This window comes from Mixophyes fleayi, chromosome 1 (assembly GCF_038048845.1).
Source record: "Mixophyes fleayi isolate aMixFle1 chromosome 1, aMixFle1.hap1, whole genome shotgun sequence".
Lineage (NCBI taxonomy): Eukaryota > Metazoa > Chordata > Amphibia > Anura > Limnodynastidae > Mixophyes > Mixophyes fleayi.
In genome coordinates, this window is record NC_134402.1 from 155,878,629 (window position 1) to 155,904,550 (window position 25,922).

Below are 25,922 nucleotides of genomic sequence, written 5' to 3' on the forward strand. Positions count from 1 at the left end.
CCAGCATTTTTCAATATTATTCCAAAGTATTACAAATGCCCCAACCAATCTACTTCTTAATGCTACCTGGCTGGCAAAATTGTCAGGACACTGTGATCTGCAGGGCGGTGGGTGGTATGTGCAATTACTGTGGCAGTAAATAGCAACTCACATAATTAATGGAAAAATGCATCCAATAGCAGCACTGAAAACGGCCAGCCATCGCTAGTTCTTCTAAACTAAAGCTCTCCAAGTACGTATTAGCACATATGTTTACGCCTAAAATATTTAATGGAAGCCGCTTGTATGAAAGTGGAATTATTCTTTTAGACATATTGGAAAGTAAAATTCTTGGCAAAACTCTTCAACAATTTCAGTGATTAATGGTGAAGCAATGAAATGCTGATTACAGTGTTAATTATAAACTTACACCCAGTGACTGAAAGGCAATCATGCTGAAAATGCCAGCCTGTAAAAACAAAGTTCACAAAATGTACATCTGCACCAAGGATCCAAGTGTAACACTTCCCTCAGCTAAAGGAGGGGCTATTCCATCTCTATCTATCCTCCTCCAGGTAACAGCTGCTGTCTTTTTATGGGTCATGCAGTCAGAAGGAGGTTAGTGTTGTAGTCATTTCCTGGTTCTCTGTATTGCTGGCAAGGTTCCCAGACTGCAAGCTGATAGTAACCTTCTGTGCAGTTATAATGAGCAGTTAGAGAAACCAACATGGGATATGCATATGGTTCCACAAGCAGATCTAAATCACACACTTTTACTTTCATTCAGTGGTGCTAACAGAGAGAAATAGACTGAAACATATATTTATTAGTGGGAACAAAGGGGTCTATGACCCAACATATTTCCTTCACATTAATTATCATTTGTTATCTCAAGGTGCCTGCTTATTGAAATACTTCACCTGGGACAGGAGCCTGCCCCGGGTAATAGTCTATCTTTACATACCGGTTCTTATGAACTTTGTTCACTTTGAAATACGGGGGAGGGGAGGAGAATGAAGTCTGCCAGGGAGGGATCCAAAGACCTCTCTTCATAGTATTTTCAGATGGTGTTAGCTGTCGTGGTCAAGCTCATAAATTTGGAGCTTGATAAATAGGGCATTTACGCAGTCCCTATAGATACCTATGGGACCTGCATCTGCGAAGATGTTACAATCCACTAATGTCATGTGCAAGCTAATTTTTAGGCATAAATCTGCAAATATATGTTTGTGAATTACTTCCAAGGAATAGTGGGACATGGTTCTCTTAGAAGCTGTTAGATCAATGGGTTTTGTGTATGTTAAACTACCCAGAGGGGGCTGGTAGATAAGGGTAGCACCTTATACCATTTATGGCAGGACGCAAATGTGAAAGCCTTTGAGGATATCTCTTGCAAGACAATGAAATCTAACACATGTTTGGGAAGCCCCAGAGATACCGACTGCAGAGAAAGGGTTGTATGGTAATGACAGATTCAAGCTGAATAGGGTCACAGGAAAATATCATATCATTTTCTCCAATATCATACCTACCAGAGGCATGTGTGGTATGCAGATGAAGGGAAACTTATGACCTGTTGTGTGGAGGTAAAATCATGTTTGTAAACCATACTGTTGAAAAGTTAGGACGGTGTAAAGAAAACTTGACTTAAAGGTATTTCAACAGCAGAGTCATAAAACCCTAATTTGCATTCTACCATCCTGTTGGTTCTGACCTCACAGGAAAGGGGGCTGGGGAGTCCTGTAGCTGGGTTTTAAAACTATAGTGGAAATGTAAGTCTTGGTTCACTCTGAGGGAGTCATTTGATTGAAGAGGTCCCATTTTTTCTGCTTCTCCCAGCACCAGAACCTTGATTCTAAGTGAGGTATCAATTCTGTGTTTCATCCTTTTTATTTTATAAGAAACAATTGCCCTATATTTGTATGTCTTTTATCATCTGTTTTATCTTAAGCATTGTGGATGTATTTTCCATATTAAATTACACTTAATAAGTTCTAGTCTCTGTGTTCTTACGAATTCACGCGACAGTTTGGTCCAGACGCTGCATAATTGAAACTGTGCAAACCTTGTGGTTTATGTGAACTCTGATTAAAGTAAATTGTGTTAGATTAATGCTAGGGAGAACCGAAGGCTTCCTAAATAAGAGTGTCAGCTCTTGTCCGAAAAAACCTTGGTTGTGACAAATTATCGCAAAGCTAGTGGGTGGCATAGATAGGGAAGGATTTAATCATTTTAGACAGCCCAGGTGGTTGTTTTTTTGGTTAACCCTGTGTCACATATGTATCACGCAGACTCAGGTGAGTGCTGTTCGTGACAACTAATAATAAATAAGCACACTGCTTTAATTCACAATTTAAAGGCTATGTTGCACAGGTTTAGTATTTCTTCAAATGGAAGATTTAAAACATCCCTATAGAAAAAAAATAATACTGCAGCTCAATGTTTCCCTGTTAAATCCTCACAATCCACTGTAATTTCTTGGTGAGATGTCAGTGTCAGGAAACACCAACATTGAGAATGTTACTACTATATGAACCTTTTTTTGTAGTTCTATATTTTGCAAATATAACTCTGAAGAACTTATGGCCTGGTCTAATGACCATATGCGGCCCTTTATTCTGGCTAGCTGGTGGGTACACGCAAAAAAAGACCAGTGCCCCCTTTCCCAAATACAGAGATGTTTACCACAGGTATTTAACATGGAGTGGACACTAGTGATCTAAACTGGTGAAGTCACTAAATTGGGTACCAGGCTTTCTTAGTTCAAGTAAGTCAAGGTCACTTATCCTCCTAGTCCAGTGGTTCCCAAACTGTGTGCCACGGCTCCCTGGGGTGCCGTGGTGATCTTACAGGGGTGCCGCGGCCAGGGCTGGTGGTAAGCAAGGCAGGGGACTACTTGGTTATTATTTTGGCTTACAGGTGCCTTGAAAAACTTATGGAGACCCTAAGGGTGCTTTGAACTGAAAAAGTTTGGGATCCACTGTCCTAGTCTAGCATTTCAATATACAGAGACTCTCCTTTTTGCAACCCCACTGCTTCTCTGCCTCTATACAGATTTTTATCCACACAGATCATATATATCCAAGGACTCTTACTTCCTTGGGAACCACCCTGCTGATGCGCATTACTTGTTGTAAAAGTGTCACTGTGTGGAAACAGGGTGCTAATGGACTGAGAACTTTTTATTCATCACCTGTTTTTCACAGTCTAAGTGCCGCGGTGCTGCATGCATGTGTCAGTGGAGAACCCGCCAGCTGCCGCATCTGACATCTGACAGCCTGCTGTCAGTTGCTGGCTGACCACAACTGACAGCTGTCAGATGCGGCGGCTGGTGGGGTCTCCACTTACACATGCGACTACTCTTTGTCAGCAGCACCGCGGCTGCTGTCAGCAGAGGGGGTCATGCAGGTGGCGGGGGGCACACGGAGAGAGGGGGGCACGGGGCATGTACCCCCCCTTAATCCGGCCATGACCCCAAGGCAGGAAGGGACTGGGGGAGGTGGAGGCATAGCCAGGCAGGACCCCAGATAACCAGGGAAAGGCAGTCAGTAGGGCTCTCATGCAGTAGGGCTCAGAGTAGCTACAGGAGTAGGAGACTGAGACTTCCTGCAGAGGCTCTGGGAATTGAGCAGTGCTGGCAGCTACAAGTATATAACAAGGTGCAACAAGTGAACGCTGGATGCTGCGCACAGCCCAGCAGGAAATTGGATCACCTTGTCGGAGACCGTATAAAACCTGCAGTAGTGGCTGCAGAAGAGACTGGGGCTCAAGTTTAAAAAGTGGGGGAGGAATGTGAGGAAACGGGGTGCTACTGGACTGAGAACTTTTTATTCATCACCTGTTTTTCACAGTTTAATGTATTTTTTAATCCTTGGCACAGTCTTAAGTATATACACCAGAGCATCGGTGTATTATGTGTAGTATTATTTCATGTTATTAGGTACATTTTGCTCTTGCTATTACCTGCAATATTGTATGTATTAGAAATAGAAATAAATAATAATGCCATATTGTGTGAAAATAACAGGACAACAGAAGTCATATTGCTTATGTTAGCTAAGGTAATTACCATTTGTCTCAAATGTCCATTGTCATGAGTAATATACTCATGACAATGAGTATATTACTCATTGTAATGACCACAGTAATATACTGGCTGAAATAGCTCTGGGAAATGTATTAATATGTATCAATATAAATGATATGGTATCAATATATATCACAGACTCAGATTGTATAATGTTGCAGTTAAAATGTGTCAAATGTCTTGATGTTTCACACACAAGCGTGAAGTGTCATTACTTGATGTTATATTGTAACTCTTTTAATGTATCCAGCCAAATAGCTAATTGAGTCAAGCCATTCCATTGTATAATCAAGGTAACAGAGACAGTATGTCTAACAGTTAAAGTATCCACTGATAGACCCCTGCTGAAAGGGGGAGGATTGAGACAGTTGACCCTACTCCCTGTGTATACAGCCAATAATAGAAGGGAAGCAGAATGCCAAGAGAGATGCTAGCTTGGAGAATCCTGGTTTACAAGACATTAGCGAAAAGGACTTTGGGCAGGCATTGTAGTGCCGCTGGAGTCTGTGTGAGCCAGTATCCCAAGCTGGGCGGCATAGTAACTATCTAGCTAAACGGTAGTGGTAATATTGCGGGAGAATAAGACTCTGAAAGAGACTGAGATTATTACTTTGGAGTTCTGACTGCAAGAGGCTGCTGGAGGATACAGGATACATGCTACCATTTACCCTGTATCTTGTGAACGTCTTGTGGTGTTGTGCTGTCGTAATAAAGCCTTATTTTGTATATACTCTGGTCTACCCAAGTGAATTGAATCCCACAGAGGGTAACTGCCTTCCTAACTAAGGGTGGTATCCTCACACTCACTAGGGTAGATCTTTCACATAGCACCAATAACAATTAGGAGCGCTGCCCCTGCAAATTACACTATGCTTTAATCATAAAGATGTTTCTCCTGCTCACTCTTTCCCCCTGGAGGCAGCAACCCCCCACCCTCAATTTGGGAGCGCTTTACAAGTGGGCTCTCATCTAGCAGGGCCTCCTTCCCTCATTCAGATCCTTCTGTTAGCTACACTGCCTTTGCAACAAACTCCTCTCGTTATGGGTGGGGACACTTCTCAGGGGCTTCCATATGGTGCTTAATGGCTTACAGTAACATGTTGTCACACACTCACCCCTCCTAGGAACCAATATAAAATGTGGCTCCTGGCTGACAGCATATCGGACTGGATAGTGTGCTCTCCCTCCTTTCTCTGCACGCGCTACAGTAGTAAATGTAAGTGGGGTCTGAGATACCTGTAAGGGACATCTAGTGAAATCTGATGGGCATGTAGAGAGGTCTGAGAGCCAAGTTAGCTATTTATAACTAGTTTTTTCCCCACTTCAACAATTCCCTTGACAGCGACTCTAAATATGGTAGCAGAGTGACTATTAATAGTCCTTTGAACCCTCCTTGACTGCACAAGGTAGCAAGGTAAGAGCTGTGCTTATTTGGTAACCATTGTGAACATTGTGGCCAACATTTTCACTACCCTTAGGAGGTGCTGGATTAATTCCCATCGGGAAAATTTTCTGTAGGAAGCTATAAATGGCAGTTGCGGGCCACACTAAATCCCATTCTAGGGTGTCATTGCCGGCTGAAATAAAGATTTGCGCATTTGGTTGCATTTTCTTTCAAATTATAACTGCTTCTGCCCGTCACCTTAGGTTTCTAACAGACAGCTGGAGTTACCCACTTTGGTTTTGCCACCACCTATTGAATAAGAGCAATAGGACCCCAATATACTGTCTCCCACTGACACACAATGAGCACACCTAGTTAATCACAGGTGAGCAAGGCAAACACCAGCAATCAAAGAGTTAACACTTAACCCTTTAAGGCTCTATGACACAAATGTACATGCAGAAACACACTAGACTTGGTATACAAATGTATTCACAAATCACACCTCATAATTTTAAGGGTTAGCAAGGTCAAGCAATCTTCTTCATAAAAGGCTGTGAATTTGTTTAGAGCAATAAGGACATCACAAATTAAATTTTAGATTTAATATACAAAAAGTACAATGCTTACAGGCTATATATAAAAAAAGACAATTAAGAAACAATTAACATGACATACATGAGCAAAACAGATTTAAAATAAAGGGATTAAATTTAGAATATAGTTTACAGGCAAATGGTATATTCTGCACCAAGGGAAATTGGCTTGGAAGAGGGACAGCTCATCAATGACAATTTCTTAAAACTGGTCTCAGCTTTTTAAAGACACCTTTACACCTTACCCCACCTCCAGGTATTGTGGTCTGTGACACTGTTTACAATCACCATTTTCATGTTGCCTGATTTACTACCCAATTCTACTATGTGACCTAACTTTCCTGTGGAGTGTCATGCAGACCCAAGTTTATTATTAATAGATCCACTACGAATTTACCAATTTATTGATACCAAACAGACCTAGATCCAGCATATTCATTGAGCTTGTACTCATTTCCTCAACTTCTCTGTGTGACAGAATGCTTTTTTGACATATGGGCAGCCATTCATCATGCTATTGAGGAATATGTGGTTTATCATTATTTTCATTGATTTTAAGTTGCATTTCGGAAAATGAATTATATTTGTCTATATAAGATACAGCAAGCCATCATCCTTGGGTAAGACCACAAGCTGTAAACGGCTCTTTAGAGTCTTTCCCAGTGTCAAACAACTCTACTATGTCAGGATGTAGCTCACCCCATGGGCCTTTGAAGCTGCTCAGCTTTCCCTGAAAGTGGTGCTGTTATCTTTTAACATAGAGGTGGGCAGAGCCACCAGGTAAACACACACCAGACCCTCTTCATATTTTACACCTTAGTAGCTCAATTTATCAATGGATTAATTTGATATACCATATTTACACTGCAGATATGATTAGGCCTTATTCCCCACAATTATGTTATAGGTTAATCCTTATAACCGTAATTCCTCTGTGTTCACTACTGTAAAGCTTTAAAAGGATGGGCCCAATTATTGAAGTTATTTGAAGGTCAATTAACATTGGAGCATTTTGAGTGAGTAAAATATTGGCTCCTTCTAAGAGAGATTTAGGTGGTGCTTTGACAGCTAGGCACATAGTTGTTATGCATAATATGTTGTCTTGCAAAATTCTTAGGTCCAAGACGGATCAGCTGGGCAAAGGCTACTGGTTATCCTTGACAGCTCAAGAGGATTGGATTATCTGTCCTGTTAATTTCTGTAAAAAATTGGAAAAAGTATGTCCACAAGGGTTAGAACCGTCATTAACTCATGAAGATTCCCCACTTATGAAATTTCAGTTTCAAGCAATTCTTAAACATGTCTGGGTTTAGAGCCAGCCCTTTATGGCACTCATTTTTTCAGCATTTGGGCGTCTACTACTGCAGCCAAAAGGGGTTCTTTAATTTCTGACATTCAATCTTTAGGCAGGTGGAAATCTGATGCTTATAAAGCCTTACAAGTAAATTGGTAATATTATCATTTAATTTGTCAGTAACCCAGGGCTTTTCTGCTTGTTGCTTTTACCGAGGGCATGAAGGAATTTTCTCCCACTTTCTCCTCGGATTTAATCCTGATTAGTAGTGAGCCTCCATGGTTTATGGGTGTTTACCTTCATATGGGTTACCCCGTCTATCTCCATCCCTATCTCCTTTCATTCACCTCCCATTAAATCATTACCTTGTGGATGTTAACTCAATATTTTTTCCTAGCAGGAATTTTGTGGAAATGGACAGACATCCTTACGTTGATGTAATTTATTTGTTTGATTACAGGTTCATCTTGTCGGAAGATCCAAATACAGTCTGAGGGGCATTCATATGTGTTCTGCGTGACCAGACAAGAACTTGCGATTAATAGCCCTGAATTTTCCCATATGGTTAACATAAAATGGTTGGGAAGTCGAGACTTAAAGTGGGCCTCTCTTCTCCCTCTTCTTAAAGGTGAACACGTAAGAAATTGCATTCCTGATATTTTGTTAATACAGTTAGGGGGTAACAATTTAAGATTTGGAAAGTCATTAAATCTTTTGGTAGCTATTAGAGAAGATTTGTGCACCATACAGGCTCAATCGCCGCAGATGTGCATTTTTTGGTCTAACATGATACCCAGACGTTCCTGAGAGCCCTGGTACCTGCATCTGTTATGAAGAACTCTTTAAATTACGCAAACAAGATAGTAGGTAAGGTTGTTAAGCTGATGGGTGGTTTGGTCATTTCACACCATTCAATTACAGTTGAATAATGTCACTTATATAGATCGGATGGGGTACATCTCTCCGATGAAGGTAATTCTTTATTCTTAGATCAGATTTTACTCCCTTAACACCACTTATAATAGTATCGTCCTGCAAAGTTCCGTGACTTTCTGCTGCTGGCATCATTATTCCTCACGATTGTAGCAGGTGGTCATTTCAAACCTTTCATCTTACCAGTATGTCGTGATTGACAGGTTTGCAGTTACCAAGTCGGGTAAACTTTTGTCAGCATTCTGCTAGTCGCAGTAACTTACCCAACCCGTACTAGGCCAGGGACTAAAAAAACAACAAGGTGCTCTACAGTATAAAAACCACATCGTATATATTTATTAATGGTATAGCACCTCAGTAATTTATGACTACGGTATGCTACTGCTCCAATATAATAAGTTTGTTTGCCTTTCGTTCATTCACAGTGAAGTAAGGAATTAGGTGGATGCAACAATGATAACCTTTGTGCGGCCCAAATAAAAAGATTGCTACAAAGTCAACATGGCATAGAAACCTCTGAAAGTAACATATGATAAGAGGAAAACTTGAATGGACCTTCGGATCCACCTAGTACAGTATACAGTAGCGCAATAATATGATAAACAGTATGAAGAGTGTAAACACAATGTACACATGTACAATATTGACATTTACTATAAGTACAGTACCATAATGCCAATGCTCTGCATATGTTTATCACGCATAATTTACCACATAATACAAGTTGTTACTAAAGAAAAAGGGTAGCCCAGGCCTGAGCTTGGATTGACAATCTCATTTGAAAAATAGATCACCAGATTTTAACCTGATTGAATTTGTGTGAGCATTAATGAAAAAACAAATACGTATAGGTTATTAAGCCAAATCAGAGCAAAGAAGAGCTGGTGACTTAAATATATAATTTTAAAAACCACCTGTTTTGCCTGTTGCTATTAAACGTTATGGTCTGGCCACAGGAATGTGAACGCTATATTTCACTAATTAATAAAGTAAAAGTTAAAATTGCAATGAAAAGCAAAGTTTTACTACTTTTGTCAATCAATTATTAAGTTGACAAGCACAAACTTTGTTGCTAGTGTGCAACACTTTGGAAGTGTCACAATATATATGAATTTCCTATCCTAAGTATCACTGCACATATATTTGTAGATTTTAAAAATCTCCTCATCTCTGGAAAAGGTCTAATATTTTGGGTTCACAGTTTTCACTTTCTTGGTCCAGGCCCATGCAACAGTTTTGGTGCTAGCAGAGCCAGCTTTAGCATTCCCCACAGTAAGTGTTTCAAGCGAGTTCCATCTACATTACTCAGGGACAAACCCACCCTTTTCTTCCACTTGGTGAATCAGGTCACCTAGATGATATCAACAATCAGATCTATCAACAAAATTCAGACCACACAAAGCTAGGTGCAGGAACCACCACATTTATTAAATTATAAATATGATAAACAGTAGTGGCAGCAGTAATTGCAAGTAAACGTACAAATCACCCTTGAGAACCCTAACTTCTCACATCTACCTGAATGGATTAACATTTACATGACAGCTAAGTCTTCTATACCTTTACAATGCTGTACGTGCAATATTATCATTTTTATATATAATAAAAAAAAAATTAAATACTACGCCAAGTGGCTGTCCTGTATGTTCCATTTCTGTTGAGAGAAAGAATTGTTATGAAGAAGAGGTGGGTACAGAGAGATCGTCTAAGTGAAGATAAGCAAATATATATATATTTATATTTAGAGAAACGACCGTGAAAAACACAACGGCACTAGAATACAAAAAGTGAACAAAAAGTGCACACAATGTAAAATAATAAACACATACAGTAGGCAGCTTCACGTCTTTTATCATCTATTTGCAGATTAATACCTAAAAAATACAGAAAACAAAACAGAAGCGCCACACATAGTGTAAAATGTTTCACAATAGGAAAGTGAACTCCACGTAAGTGAATGGCCTCGTACCAAGAATATATAAATCAGAAGCTTATCTGAAATAATAATAGACCTCCTGCACAGCGATATACTATACATCAGCCAGATAATCCAAAACAAGGTACTGCAAACCCAGAACACAAGAAATCCCATGGTGTAATATGTTTAGACCAAAGGACAAAACAGGAACATAAAAAAATAGGTTATATTTAATATATAAAAGACAATAAAATGCCCATACATAGAGCACAATGATAAACAGCTTATCTGGTAACCACAAATTCTCCTGCAGATATCCCAATGATGAAAGCTTTCCGGCCACAAAAGTAACTCATCAAAAAGAGGAGAACAGAGAAGTACCAGGTAAGTCCTTCCCTTAACGTATTTCATCTCCAGGACTTTATCAAAAGGAGTATGAACTATCATGACGTTCCGTGTTTTTATAGTAAGTATGATGGTTAAAATCCAATCAGGGAACCACACACATCTGAGTGTGTTTCCACCCTTGCGGGCAACGATACTTCCGCCCAAAAGATGATCCGTAACGTCATTTCCGGTAACGTTGCCATGACAATCGGCAATAATGGCTCAGTGCATGGACATGACTTAATATAGACACAAGGTAATAGGACACAAAATATATAACGTGCCCGACTGAAAAGGCTATTTCAAATCTAGCGATACGAATATATATATATATATATATATATATATATATATATATATATATATATATAAATAATTATATCAAAAAAACAAGCACATATAAAATCAAATCACATGGGGCTCCATAATAGAAACCATTCAAAGGTATGCCTTACAAATACAAAGAAAAATTCAATGACATACCAGACTCGAATGAAGGATACATCATACAAAGAAATTATTGACATCATATAAAAAGCATAACCAATGATGCATGAATATAATAATATACAATGTACTCAAATATATAAATTCAAATAAAAAACTCGTAAAAAATTAAAAAAATATAAAAAAATGGGGGAAGAGAAGGACAAAAAGATATAATTAGTATGGACAATAATACCAATGGGATAAAATCAGATGAAAGGGGCTATCACAAAGGCCTCATTTAAACCTAGAGGAGTGAGAGTGCCTAATTTGAAAATCCAGAACATCACTCTACGGGCCAACTTATTACTAAGGTCACCACCTCAAGGGCCCAATATAACATGCTTGAGAGACTTGAATTTAAGACAATTCACATCACCATTATGCTATATATTGAAATGTCTAGATACTGCATTCAACTCTGATTTGTTTTTAATAGCTCTTTTGTAAACGCAATATCAATGACCTTTTGGTCTTCCCAATATATTTATGATGACAAGCCAAGACTGATGAAGTCTGACAATTCAAAAGACAATTGATCTTATAAGTATTATTTATTACAAGGATCTTCAAATTTACAGATATTACAGCTAGAATATCTGGAAAAAAAAAACCTGATTTCAGTGTACAAATAAGCTATCAAGTATTTGTGTGCTACATGAAAAAACAGACAGTATTTAATTTATGTGCAAAACAGAAACCTAATTTGCACCCCATGCATTGTAACATGGTTTTGTCCAGGAGACTGAAATAAGAAGTTTCTCAAGTTAAGATCCTTAATGAATCAGGCCCTAAGACTTTTTCTTGATTCGAGCAAAGATTTTATATAAGACACTTGATACAAAAGAGAAATTGGTTCCTTTTGGGGAGATTTTAGATATTGCTGAAGGGATTTAAGCCCTTGATACTACACTTTTAGTGAACATATAGAAATATTTCAATGACTAGCAGGGACAACATAAGATTGATAACAAACAAATAGTTTGAGTAGAGTTAAATAGAATAAAATAAATAAATACAGTTCTACATATAAGTCACACGATCTCAGTCACACTTTGTTAAACCAAACTTCTTGAGTTACCTGCATATAGATCAATATCCTATCTTAGGCAGTATTGCATATATATTTTTACATTGGTGCACTTTTCTTTTGGATGATAACCCAAGTTACTTAATTTTACTGGAATATAATTTGAATATGGTAGTCCCAGATTCCTTTGTACTGGGCTCCACAGTTTCTGGCCCTGCTGAGACCAGAGGTGCTTCAGTACATACAAACAGAAAGTAAAATGAGACATTTGTTACAACATAGCAGATTCAATAGAACAGTGTAAAACTAGCACAATGCTGTTCCAGTGGGAGTCATTTTCTCGGCTCTCCAAATGCCGACAGACCATACACCAATATTATAATACCGAACAGTAAAAGAGCGACACTTAGGGGCATATTAAATTCTCGCTGAAATGACAAAAATCTCACGGTCCGCGCACGATTACCGTAATAACAGTTAATACGGTAATTTACTCGCTGCTCAGGGAGCTGAAATCCAACTACATATTACCGTATTAACTGTACTAAATTTTCCGTGGCGCGGAAAACTAACAATTGAATATGCCCCTTAGAAAATGACTTAGACTATAACAGCGATAATGATAAAATGTAGACTTACCATGCAATAGACAGGTACTATTACTACCACGTTCAATGACCGCCAAATATAAAATCCGACTTTGACAAATCTCTCGAGCGCTAAACGTCTACAGTGAAAATGATGCATTTAAATTGTCAATGACCTCACCCGTCACCTGTATAATGTACCCAGGCGACGGGTCCGCCCATTGCCGCTTTAAAACCCTCATTTTCACTATTATGGGTGGGTGGTACGGGGCACATGTAATGTGTTTCACACTGTTTCTATTCAAGAATATGTTAAACGCACTGTAAACTGGGGTCTGTTGTCTGACCAGTTGCTACGGTACCCCAGTCCTGGCAAACAGGTTCAGTAATCCTTGAGTGTGTAAAGTGGCAGTGGAAGCCATAATAAAAATTTCAAGCCAGGTCTACTACCACCAGAAATGTTAATCCGATGAATGGCCCTGCAAAGTCGACATGCACATGTTGCACAAAGTAGTCGGTCATTCCCATGGGTGCAGCACTGCCAAATTGACCATGTTTTGCACCCAGCTCTTGGTCCTGGCCACCAAACAATGCTTCTGGCCATAAAGATCCTCCAATACCTTTGCCTACAACATGGCACGAATAACGATTTACATTCTTCACATGATACATTCAGCGTTAATAGTCAGCTTATGCTTCTGTTGTTAGTATGGGGATAGGTGACATTTAGGTGAGCGTGTCTATAATTTCTACTTCAGCAAGTGTTACGTCTCTTGCAGTCTCCCTTGGTATCATTGCAGCTGTAATGGGAAAGCTTTTAACTTTTACTCTGTACCACAATGGATTTAAAATTAAACAATGGAGTTGTAATTGAAATGCAGACCTTCAACCTTAGTTCAAGGGGTTAAACAAAAATATCATGTGAAACGTGAATTGCAACCACTTTTATATACAGTCCTCTATTTTCAGGGGCTCAAATGCAATTTGACAAATTAACATAATCATAAATAAAATGTTAATTTTTAATACTTTGTTTCGAATCCTTTGCAGACAATGACTGGCTGCAGCCTGGAACCCATGGACTTAACTAAGTGCTGGGTTTTCTCCTTTGTAGTGCTTTTCCAGGCCTTTACTGCAGCTGTCTTCAGTTGTTATTTGTTCATGGGTCTTTCTATCTTTAGTTTTGTCTTCAGCAATTGAAATGCATGCTCGATTGGGTGATTGGCTCCATTGTAGAATATTCCATTTCTTTGCCTTAACTCCTGGGTTGCTTTTGCAGTATATTTTGAGTAATTGTCATCTGTCCTGTGAAGCGCCTTCCAATCAACTTTGTTAAATTTGGCTGAATCTGAGAAGACAGTATATCCCTATACATGTCATAATTCACCTGTCCGCTTCTGTCTTCTGCCAGCAGGGATGAAATTTCACAAACCATCTTTTTGCAAAGGTGGCATCCTATAACAGTACCACGCTTGAAGTCACTGAGCTCTTCAGAATGACCCACTTGGTATCACAAATGTTTGCAAATGGAGACTGCATGGCTAGGTGCTTGATTTTATAGACCTCTGGCAACGGGTCTGATTGAAACACCTCAATTCAATAATTAACAGGTGTGGCCAAATACTTTTGTCCATATAGGGCCTGATTCGTTAAGCAAAAAATTGAGAACGTTTTCTTACTCAAGTTTTGTGGACAAAACCATGTTACAATGCAAGGGGTGCAAATTAAATTATTATTTTGCACATAAGGAAAATACTGGCTGTTTTTTCATTTAGCACACAAATACTTGATAGCTTCTTTGTACACTGAAATTTAAAGTTGATCTAGGACATGTCCTACCCCAACTATAAATCTAGCATCACATTTTAAATTTACCTCCCCCTCCAATGCAACATGGTTTTGCCTTATTTGCTTACTTTTGCTTAACTTTCCCTAAGGAAACAGGCCCATAGTATATAACTGTAACTTGAACATGTTTTGGTAATCAGCTAAAATAACAAACACTGTGTCAGTGTCTAAATATATATGGACCTAACTGTATCTCCAGAGTTTACAGGTATTACAGCTACAGGTGCTTAAGTGTTTATTAAAGTGACCTCCAGTCTTTGTAATGTGTTGTCTTAAAATTATACAGATTTAAGTTATAAAAAAAGAATAAAAAAAGGTGATAATAACTCCTGGTTTAAATGCTCTCTCTCTGTTTATACATTTTCACATTATCATGCTGTCATTTCTTGATACTTTGTCCTTTAGGGCTAGATTTACTAAGCTGCGGGTTTGAAAAAGTGGGGATGTTGCCTATAGCAACCAATCAGATTCTAGCTTTCATTTATTTAGTACTTTCTACAAAATGACAGCTAGAATCTGATTGGTTGCTATAGGCAACGTCCCCACTTTTTCAAACCCGCAGCTTAGTAAATCTAGCCCTTAGGCTCAGTGTGAAATGAATGTGATACATTTTATGGATATCCCGTCCTGATTAGCAAATTGCTAGAACTAAAAGTTTGTGCCATGGATCACGTCTAAAAACTGTGGATGGCACCAACGCCGTCAGATCACTGTTTTTCTCCTGTTAAGCCCCTATCTTGAGCCATTGTTGCTTCTGCTCTATACGGCTTCTAAGTTGTAGCCCCCTCTTCTTCTCACCACTTGCTACAGCAGCATTTGCTGATGTGCAGCAGCCGCCTGTTCCTGTTGCTAGGTTGCCCACTCTATTACTGTGGGTCGCTGGTGATATCACCTATGGCTCCTGGTTCTGTGCGTGATCCCCATGCTGCAGTTGCTAATTATGACTACAGCAGTAATTTAGACCTATTAAAAAGTACCAAAAGGGAGGCACTCAATTGTCAAAGTTGACTCAAATGTATTTGTTGGTATGAGGCTGCCAACCTAATAGAGTTCTGCACCGCCAAAACAAAAATAAATTAAAATAATAAAGATGGTGCCACAATATCAAAGAAATTAATACAACAAAAATGAGAGAATGCAATTAAATGTGCCTGATCAGGAACCAATTTAAAAAAATGCTAAAATTAAAATAAAGGATTTTTTTATGTATATATGTGCATACATATTTCTCAGTAAATCGTATGGATAATTTTACATCATGCATCTTTTCCATACTTGCCAATTTTCTTTAGTTGGCCTCCAGGAGATCCTGGGGAGGGGGTGTCGTGGGAGGGCGGAAGGGGGCGGAGCGCGGTGAATCACGTAATTTTGGCTCTGCCTGCACAACGGAATTGCCATTTTGTTGTGGGGGGCAGTGGCTAAATGAAGCGAATCGCGAATCGCGAATCGCGTCATTTTAGCTAGTAACTTGCTGGATGCAGGAGACTTGCCTGCTCTCCCGGGAGTCCGGGAGACCTACTCGGAATTCGGGAGTCTCCCAGACATCTCAAGAGAGTGGGCAAGTATGAGCTTTTCGAAATATATATATTGGTGGCGTTTTAGTAAGTCACGCACCCAAATGACTACAGGAAGGGTCACCTGGAGGGCGAGTTAGGTGTTTGTGAAAAGTGACTCAGGCTGGTTGCCGTGGTGACAAGCACAGCCAGTGAGAGATAGAGTGAGATGAAGGAGGGCTGTCAGCAAGGTGGGATTAGAGGCAGGGCCGATGGCAGTGTGGGCCGGTCCGGCTCCCTGCGATCCTCATATTAAATTATATTAAACTATTTTTTTTAGCCCCGGTGGAGTGTGACGGCTCAGTGAGCTGGCCCGGCTCCCGCGCTGTCATAAAAAAAAATACACTTACCATAAGCAGCCTCCGGGAATCCACTGTGCGCCCTCTACAGCCAGTCCTACGCGGCCGCGTGTGACGTCACAAAGTCACATCGCGCGGCCGCGTAGGACTGCATGTATATACAAATTCATATTACTTATTAAGAACTGTGCTGGAGAGAGTAAGGAGCTGTATGTATATTTCTGTATTTCTGCAACCATTATGATTATCATGCTGGAGGAAGAGGAGTCTAAATAAGGAGTTCAGCTTGTGATAGATATAGTCTGGCGCCCAAATAATTTATTTTTATTGCACTGCACCACAAAGTGACCTCACCTGTGCTCCACCTCTTACAAAGACACTTGGTAGTAAAATTCCTGCACTTGCAGGGACCCCTGGTCATTTACACCCATACCCAGCAGCAGCCTGAGAAGGAGGTACACTGCATAGTCTGTGCACCTCACACCACACACATACATATATACATATATATATATATATATATATATACATCTATTAATACATTTATATATATATATATATATATATATATATATATATATATATTATAGATATGGATATGTATGTATCTACATATATATCTACATATATATATATATATATATATATATATATATATATATATATATATCTACATATATATATATATATATATATATATATATATATATATACATATATATATATATCTACATATATATATATATATATATATATATATATATATATATACATCTACATATATATATATATATATATATATATATATATTAAAGAGACATCCTGATAGGTAATGCAATGCCTGTTCTCAGTAGAACCTAATGTTCTATTGCAACTGTTTTCTAGTCAGTTCAACAACAACAGACGATTCAACGTGCATTAATAAATTGCTTTTAAGTTAAAGAACCCTTTAATGAATGAATTCAGTACAAGTAACCGTAGTACTCAATTAAGAGGGAAGAGTATTTTGTACCAGGTGGAATGGGTTATGTTAGAGCATCTAGAATAGCAGTTGAATGGAGGACAGCTCAACAGTAGGGGCAATGTTAGCTAAACATCCGTGTGCTTGAACTATACATAAGCGCTAATTATCTTCACAAACATTTTGCTAGTCACAAATGAAATGCTTTAAAATATTGAAACAGTGCCATCTTGTGTTCTTTAAATGTATTTTATCAGAGATAAATGCCATTTCACAGTATGTTAAGTTGAATTATTATTATTACAACTTTCACATGTTTGGATAGTAGAATAATGAATACTGCTTTCCGGATTGACAGTCATAAGTTCTAAACATCGTTTTGCTGCAGTAAAAGCCTACTCCGTATTCCATCTGTGCGGTGTACCTGTCTCTTCACAAGTGGAGGACTATTGCAGCTAAGTATTTGTGGCTGTCTTATTACAACTCATGATTGGGAAGCTCTGAATTTCAATTACTTTAATACAGCATCATTCTGTTTTAACAACTCTGTTTACTATCTAATTTCCATGGTTTAAACACACAAAAGCTTATATGCTGTGGAACAGTAATTATATGAAACCAAAAAGCAGATAACAGGCACCGCACCGTCTCCGTTTCTTATTACAAATGGTACCCGACAAGGCTGCCCACTCTCCCCCTTGCTGTTTGCCCTCACAATGGAACCACTGGCATCGCATGTTCGCAACAACTTAATGATTTCTGGAATCCGAGCAGGGACGACTGACTATAAGATATCTTATATGACTTACTGACTTACAATTACTAATCCCCTCGCCTCCCACCCATCTCTTCAAAGATACCCTGAAGAGCCAAACAAAGTTCCAATGGCAACATGATAAACTCAATACTTGGGGATCTACCTAACAGCTCCTTATAACCAAGTATAAGCAGCCAACTTTCCCCCACTCCTGGACTCGCTTAAACGTGACCTTGAGAAATGGGATAGACTATATATTTCTTGGCTCGACCGTTTCTACCAATATCTCCAATTAAGACACCTATATCAATCAATTCCAACACTCAAGCTTATATACCAACTCGCGCCCTTAGAAACTTTTTGTAGAGCTAAGTCCCCCCCCACTGGTTTAATTTCCACCTTCTGCAACATCTTGGTGGCATTTCATCAACCTGTTAAAGACCGCTATGAACTAAAATGGGAAGAGGGCCAACAGCCGACGCCTCTCCTCCACTCTGATCACCTCTTCCCACTCCAGAATCCAGGACTTTTCCCATGCAGCTCCATCCGCCTCTCTCCTACTTTGTGCTTCTTCAAACGTGCACTCAAAACTCACCTTTTTCTCAAAGCCTACCAACCATCCACTTAACCCCCATCTCCTCCGCTCATTCTCCCCTCTCTCTCATTACCTCAACTGGCTCCTCTTGTGCCTGGTCTGTTTAACCCTCCCTTAGGATGTAAGCTGGCATGAGCAGGGCCCTCTTCCCTCCTGTCTCCTTACCCGTTCTTCTGCTCCGTGTTCATTGCATCAGTCTGCCTGGAGTTTCTGAAGTATTGGTACTTTTTGTTTATTGTTCTGTACTGTTATACCATGTATAGTCTACTGTTTGTACTATGTGCGGCGCTGCGGAAGCCTTGTGGCGCCTAACAAATAAACAATAATAATAATAATAATAATAATAACTTGGAACTGGAGGTAGAGGAGTGGGCTAAGTTCAGAACACGAGTCGCCAAGAGCTCTATTTGCGTTCAAACTAAAGAGAACTCGTACAAGCTCCTATATAGATGATATTTGGTTCCAACCCACTTGAAAGCCATATTTCCTGATTCCTCTAGCCTATGTTGGAGATCGTGTGGACAAGAGGGCTCATTTCAACATATCTGGTGGTCCTGCCCTAGGGCCGTGGGATTCTGGTGAAGACTTCATAATCTAATCCATAAATTCGCCTCAATACAACTTCCCACCTGCCCCTCCTACTCTTTACTACATAGACCCATACCAGATACTAACAAACACAGAATGGCACTGGTGAGCCATATACTCAACGCTGCCAAATGCGCAATAGCAGCAAGCTGGAAACAACCAGAACCCCCCACACCTGAAGTTGTTAACAGAGTATGGCAGTCGTACTGCTGTGAACACATTACAAGCATCATTAATGACCGCCCCAACAAATTTCGATCAACCTGGAACACTTGGCTCGTCTCTTATGGAGCGGACCAACCAAGATCTGATTAGTGCGAAAACTGACGTCTGCAATATCAGTTACGCACCACAGGCGGAGTATCTATTATACTTGATGTCAGGCTGGACACCCATCTTCCTTCTCCCCCTACCATACTAACATGACTTTTCTCCTCACTCCTCCCCTTCCTCTCTCCTTTTTCAGAGACTCCCCTCCCCTTTTCCTCCCTATCCCCTGCTTTTCTTCTCCCTGTCCTTACTTTTATTGTCATTGTTCATATTGATTTTTTGTAATCGTGCTATATTTGTTGTTTGCTCAAAGTAATTTATTCCATATACTGTTTAAGATTGAAAAATTCCCTAATAAAATATGTTAAAAAAAAAAGCGGATAACAGATATCAAATTCAAGTCCTGGAAAAGGAACATTTATAACTGTTTGGAAAAAGCATCTAAACCATTGAGAACATTAATATATGTTTTATTTGGTATACATGTTTGGATATCTATCAGCAATTTATGAGTATTTAAAAAAAATTTCAACTAAGATTAGTGACATGGATGTTTCTATTATCTTGTTTTTAGTAAATTTGTAATATTTTGTATTTCACCGCTCTCTCTATTTAATTTATATTGTTTAAAAAATATATTTTGTTGAGTATTTTCATCAAGTAATATGCATAGTCCTTAATATATTTTATGGTCAGATAGTTTACTTTTACTTTTTTATTTGAATGCAGCAAGACATTTGATGGCACAAATATATTTACATGTAAAATAAAAATTATACATGTAGACATTTTATTTTAATCTGTTAGTTATAGACTTGGCAATTAATTGTTCTTGAAGCCGTAGCTTTCAATATTGACACAGCTTATTGAATACGCAGTTATCTTAAAAGACAATCCACTGAAGCCCAATTAGGACCCCATGGGACCATAGGCAAGATACTGGTGCAGGCCCCTTCTCCCCTTCATTTTGAAAAAAAAAAACTTCCATACAAATATCATATGGTAATCCAGGCTCCTCAGTGCCTACTTGCCCCTAAGCGGGAGCTTAGGTTGCCTAGCAGATGATCCGGCTCCGAAATCCACTATATAAACAGACCCACTACCTATATCGGAAAAAGTGTGGACCTGACTCTGCGTTGAGATTACTTTTGACTAAGTTGGGTTGCCACAAATTAGAACCTGATGGGATCGCAATATGAAATATTAGCCGCTTTTGAACTCGAAGAATGCTGATACCTTACCAAATTTCTGTCCTGCTAGAGTGTAGAACAAGGAGCAGGGCCATCTTAACAACATTATGGGCCCCCGGGCAAAGCAGTGCACCGGGGCCCCTAGATATAGATATAGATATATAGATGTATACAGATACAGATATAGATATATAGAGATAGAGATAGATAGATGTACTTGCTTAGTGATCCTTGTAGGTTTTTTTTGCAGGTTTTTTTCTTTTGCAAGACTATTCATTCTCATTTAGAGCCATGCCTGTGGGGCCCTCTTGCCCGTGGGGCCCCCGGGCAGCTGCCCATCGTGCCCAATGGATAAGATGGCCCTGACAAGGAGCACCAAAACCACGTTAGTCCTCTCCAAGTAATAGGGTGGTGCAATAAGGAATTAGCTCCCTTAGTAAATAAAATCACATCAAGTTGTTCCTGCCTCTTTTCAGACCAACGGCTCTATGTAGATGGTAATAAATAATAAAGCAGCAGCTGGCTTTCAGGAGAAACAGACAATTAAGATTGACTATCAGAAAATAATCGATTGTACATCACATAAAGCACAGTATATCCAGCCTGACGCATTTCATCGCACAGTTCAATTCGAACAGCCAGGGGTGAGCCAGGATTGGCTCACCTCTCCGGCGGCTGATTGGCCAGCAGAGGAAGGTGAGCCCTGATTGCTCACTTGCCCTCTGCTGCCGGGACCTGTGAGGTGGAGACTTACCAGCGCTGAAACGCAGGTATGGTGAGTTGTCTTCTTTCTTCTTGGGTTCCAACTTCATCCTCTTGACAGGCACCTCGGCGGCTGATCACACCGCCACACCTCTGACACGGCAGGAAGTTGGAATTCATTCTGTAATGGGCCAGGTGTGTCCGTTTGCTGAGAAACCCCCCTACACTTGAATTACAACAGATCTCTTGTACAGGGGGAGGAAACAGCTTCTAGGAACCTCCTCCACCTGTCTGCATTAAAAAAAACTAATATTCTGCATACACTATTACATTTATATACACTTTATTATTACTGCAAAAAGTGTTATGGTTTTTTTATTGCACTTTTTTTTCAAAATCAAGCATTTGTAAAGCCCCTTCTAGAAATCCTGTTTTTGCCCCTGAAGTGACCCCCTGAGGCATGTGAAAATGTTCCTCTGAAGTTATTAACAGGAGAGCAGTATAAGCCCACAATTTAAATACACATGACATACATCCTGGGGGCATGACCATGCCCCTGCAGTCATACAGTTGCGAGTAATCAATAGTCAACATTCATCACATAATAACAGAGCGTATGGTCAATAATGAAAGATAACATAAGAATCTCTTAGGGATTGTTGTTTACAAGGACGTCCAGTGGTCGGCACATACACCATGTTCTGTGCTATGTGCAGTATTGTACTTGGTCTGCGCAAGCCTCTACTTGATCTGGTTACAGTCTGAAAGCAAGGTCATTCCTCAGCCTTCTCATCCATCCCGCAATAGATCTCATTTTTTTGTCACTAATCATGTACCTTGCTTTATTACATTTCTACACAAAGATCAAAATACTGTCTAAACAAATCCAAGATAAGGCCTTGCTTTATGGACATTTTGGGCTTTGCTTTACAAGATTTATAGAGCTACAACCTAGTGCTAAGAATGACCAGGTTTTAGGTTTCTTAAGGTCCTTAATTTAGGACACACCATACAACATGTATAATTAGGGGAGGGAGATCCTAATGAAATTCTGTTCTTTTGGAATTTAATCTCTCACAAAGACTTATCATACTATAGTCATTGACAGTATGGAGGAGATAATATGTAGGCCTGTAGGACAGTGGTGGACCTAGACTTTATATTTATGGGGGGCAATTTAGCATAATCACGTCACTCCTTCATTATGAGTAGCGGGCCCCATTGGCTCCGCCCCACCCTTGATTGGTCCCTCCCATTTTGATCGGCCGCATCTTGGAGCAATTTAAAATTAAGTTTGTGCTGCTAGGCGGAGCCATTACCCCGTTCGCCCCCCCCCCCTCTTCCCCTGGGTCCGCCACTACTATAGGACAGGGGAGGGCTGGCAAAGTTCAGCCCGGGGGGCAAGACTCAACTCAGCATCCTATTTAAAGGTCAAAAAATGCTGGTGGCCCATTGACCCAGCCAAAGATAGCCCTCTATGCCCCCCAGCCCAGCCTGCCCCTGCTGTAGGAGGACATATAAACATGGACAAAAAGGACAAATATAGGTAATGTCATCTTATGTCAACCGAAAGTATAATTTGCTTTTTGCTTACTACTATATGTTCTTTGCTTCTTCTTTTTTTCAGATTTGCAAGTACTTAAGCTATTTAAAAGAATGCATGGTGATCAAGTTAAAAAACCATTAGTGGCTATTGCTCACGATAAACAAAATATTATGGGGATTACGAAACAATATAACAATATACATATAACATTGTCAGAAAATTGTTTATTACTTCAAAGGAAATCATCTTGTATTAGATTCTGTGTTTGTGTACTATGATATGTGTGACAGTCACAGGAAGTACAGCAGGGTAAGTAGTCGTCAAAGCAGGTTCTTTGAGTAGTGATGTTTTATTAGCTCAAGTGTCCTAATAATGACAGTTACATGCACTAGTTTAAGGTACTAGTGATATCCAGAATTACAGATGATATAATACCTTTCAGTGTAAAACACAGTTCTTTAAATACAATTTTGGACACTGGCTTGGCAGGAGGTAATCTGGCCTCCTGCCCCTTTAACTAATCCAAAATGATTCAATCAGCCTGCACATAAATCAGCCTGGAGGGGTTTAACAGCTTTTTTGCATTGCTACTAGAAGTGCCACTACATGTGAGGTTTTCTATTAAATGTTTACTATCAGAATATAACATTAATATAATTTTGCTTGAAATGCAATTTAACTTGCAAAATTCACATTAATCTGTGATCACTTGCATAGGGAGTCTACCAGCGAGTATAATTACCTTCCCCTGTCTTTTAGGCTCAACAGATGTTTTGGTAACTGAGCGATGAAAAAGTCTAATTAACATGAGATTACCTGTCTCTAGACAGTTGCAAAACCCAAACATGATATACTGTCTCAGAAGTCCATACATTTCCATACAAAACACATACCAATATAAAAGGATAAGTACCTTTGCAATGATATACAGAAGTGCATTGCACTCCTAATTAAAAAAATATATTCAATAATTTATTTCTATGTGATACAGCCACAAAAAAAGCTATTTATAAGTGATCCAGCCACACTATGCATCATATTTATTTGACTTTTTGTTGCCTTGGTTATTGTGTATGTATTTTTTTTTCCGTCAATAATTTTTATTGAAAGTTTTCTGAAGAGTTTGTATGTGGGTACAGAAAAAAGAAAAAGGCATATCTATTGTTTCCATGTAAATCTGAATTGAATTTTAGAGATGATCTGTGATGTAGATAATCTCTGTAGAAGTGTTATTTCTGGATCTGGATTAATGGGTATCCTAACTACTGTAGAAATTAGTCAAAAAGGAAGAGACCGAAAATTGGTTTACTAAGATGCACTAAACACTCCACATAATTGAATAGTCCAAATTTATTAATTCTTATTATTAAATTTATTAACTCTTGTTGCACTGCAAGAGTTATAAGAAGTGGAAATTCTATATACAGATATAGGATTCCTATAAGTCTGTTTCGAGGATACAGTCAATTATGAGTACATATAACACATATAAGTAGACTGCTATCACATATTCTAGAGGGGCTATACAATTTATTATATATTGAGATTACTCATTGCCCCACATGATTTGTGAATCTGAGACTCACATTTCCACTATTCCATTTTATTCAGTTGGATATTTCGCTGTTTTAGAAAATTTAATAAAGGTTAAGTTTTATATTAGAGACTCCTTAATAAATTTGGACTATTGAATTATGTGGAGTGTTTAGTGCATCTTAGTAAACCAATTTTCTTTCTCTTACTTTTTGACTCCATTAGAGGTTTGTTGCACCACTTATCCAAAATAAGACACAAAGGATATAACTATTTATTGTATATTAGAAGGGTAAAATCACTCCTTAACAATTGGTGCGACCATTCCCAGTCCCTTTACCCCTACTTTTTATAATACTGTAGAAATTAGACTAAAAAATTCTCTCCAAAGTGCTTGAATTATTGGGCAGTCCCAAAAAACATGTATAATACCTCCTATTTGGGTACAGTGTCGCCAGCTAAATTTTGATTGTGTGGACCATATTTTGTGTAGAGTAGTGGGAATAAGATACAGTCTATTAAGCCATTTGAACTACATTACGTTGTGATAAAGGGATTTGGACATATGATAAGATGTAAGGTATATCATCTTCTGCTGTCCTATGTAAGTCCTTTTCCTAATACCAGAACGTTATTCCTGCTCTGCTACTTTTGTCAGTCTATTTAGTATCTGAGGTGGAGTGCTGAGTTTTAGAGATTTCAGTTATCGAATGCTTTAGTTGTAACTCGAGACGGTATATTAAATTGTTCTTGCAAGTGGTTGAAGGAGAGTGGAGAGTCCTGGGAAGACAGCTTACTAAGAGGAGACATAAAAATTATGAGAATAGAGTTTATATATTGTAATACACATACAATCAGTAGAACCGTCATGATTTACAAAGAAAATAGTTTCCTCTTAATGCTAAAATCAAATTTTAATTCTTAAAACCAGCTAAATAATAGTGTAATGTGACAGGTGATACACAACAGTGATAATTAAAAACTGCTGAATACACTGATATTTTCAGTATATCATTACTGTTCTTGGGCCTGATTCATTAAGGATCTCAAATGAAGAGGATACTCATTTCAGTCTCCTGGACAAAACCATGTTACAATGGAAGGGGTGCAAATAAGTGTTCTGTTTTACACATAAGTTAAATACTGTCTGTTTTTTCATTTAACACACAAATATTTGATAGCTTATTTGTACACTGAAATTTAAAGTTGATATTTGTGTGCTACATGAAAAAACAGTCAGTATTTAACTTATGTGTAAAACAGAACACTTATTTGCACCCCTTCCATTGTAACATGGTTTTGTCCAGGAGACTGAAATGAGAATCCTCTTCATTTGAGAACCTTAATGAATCAGGCCCCTTGTTATTAAATAAGGTGCAGATTCAATTAGTTATTTTTT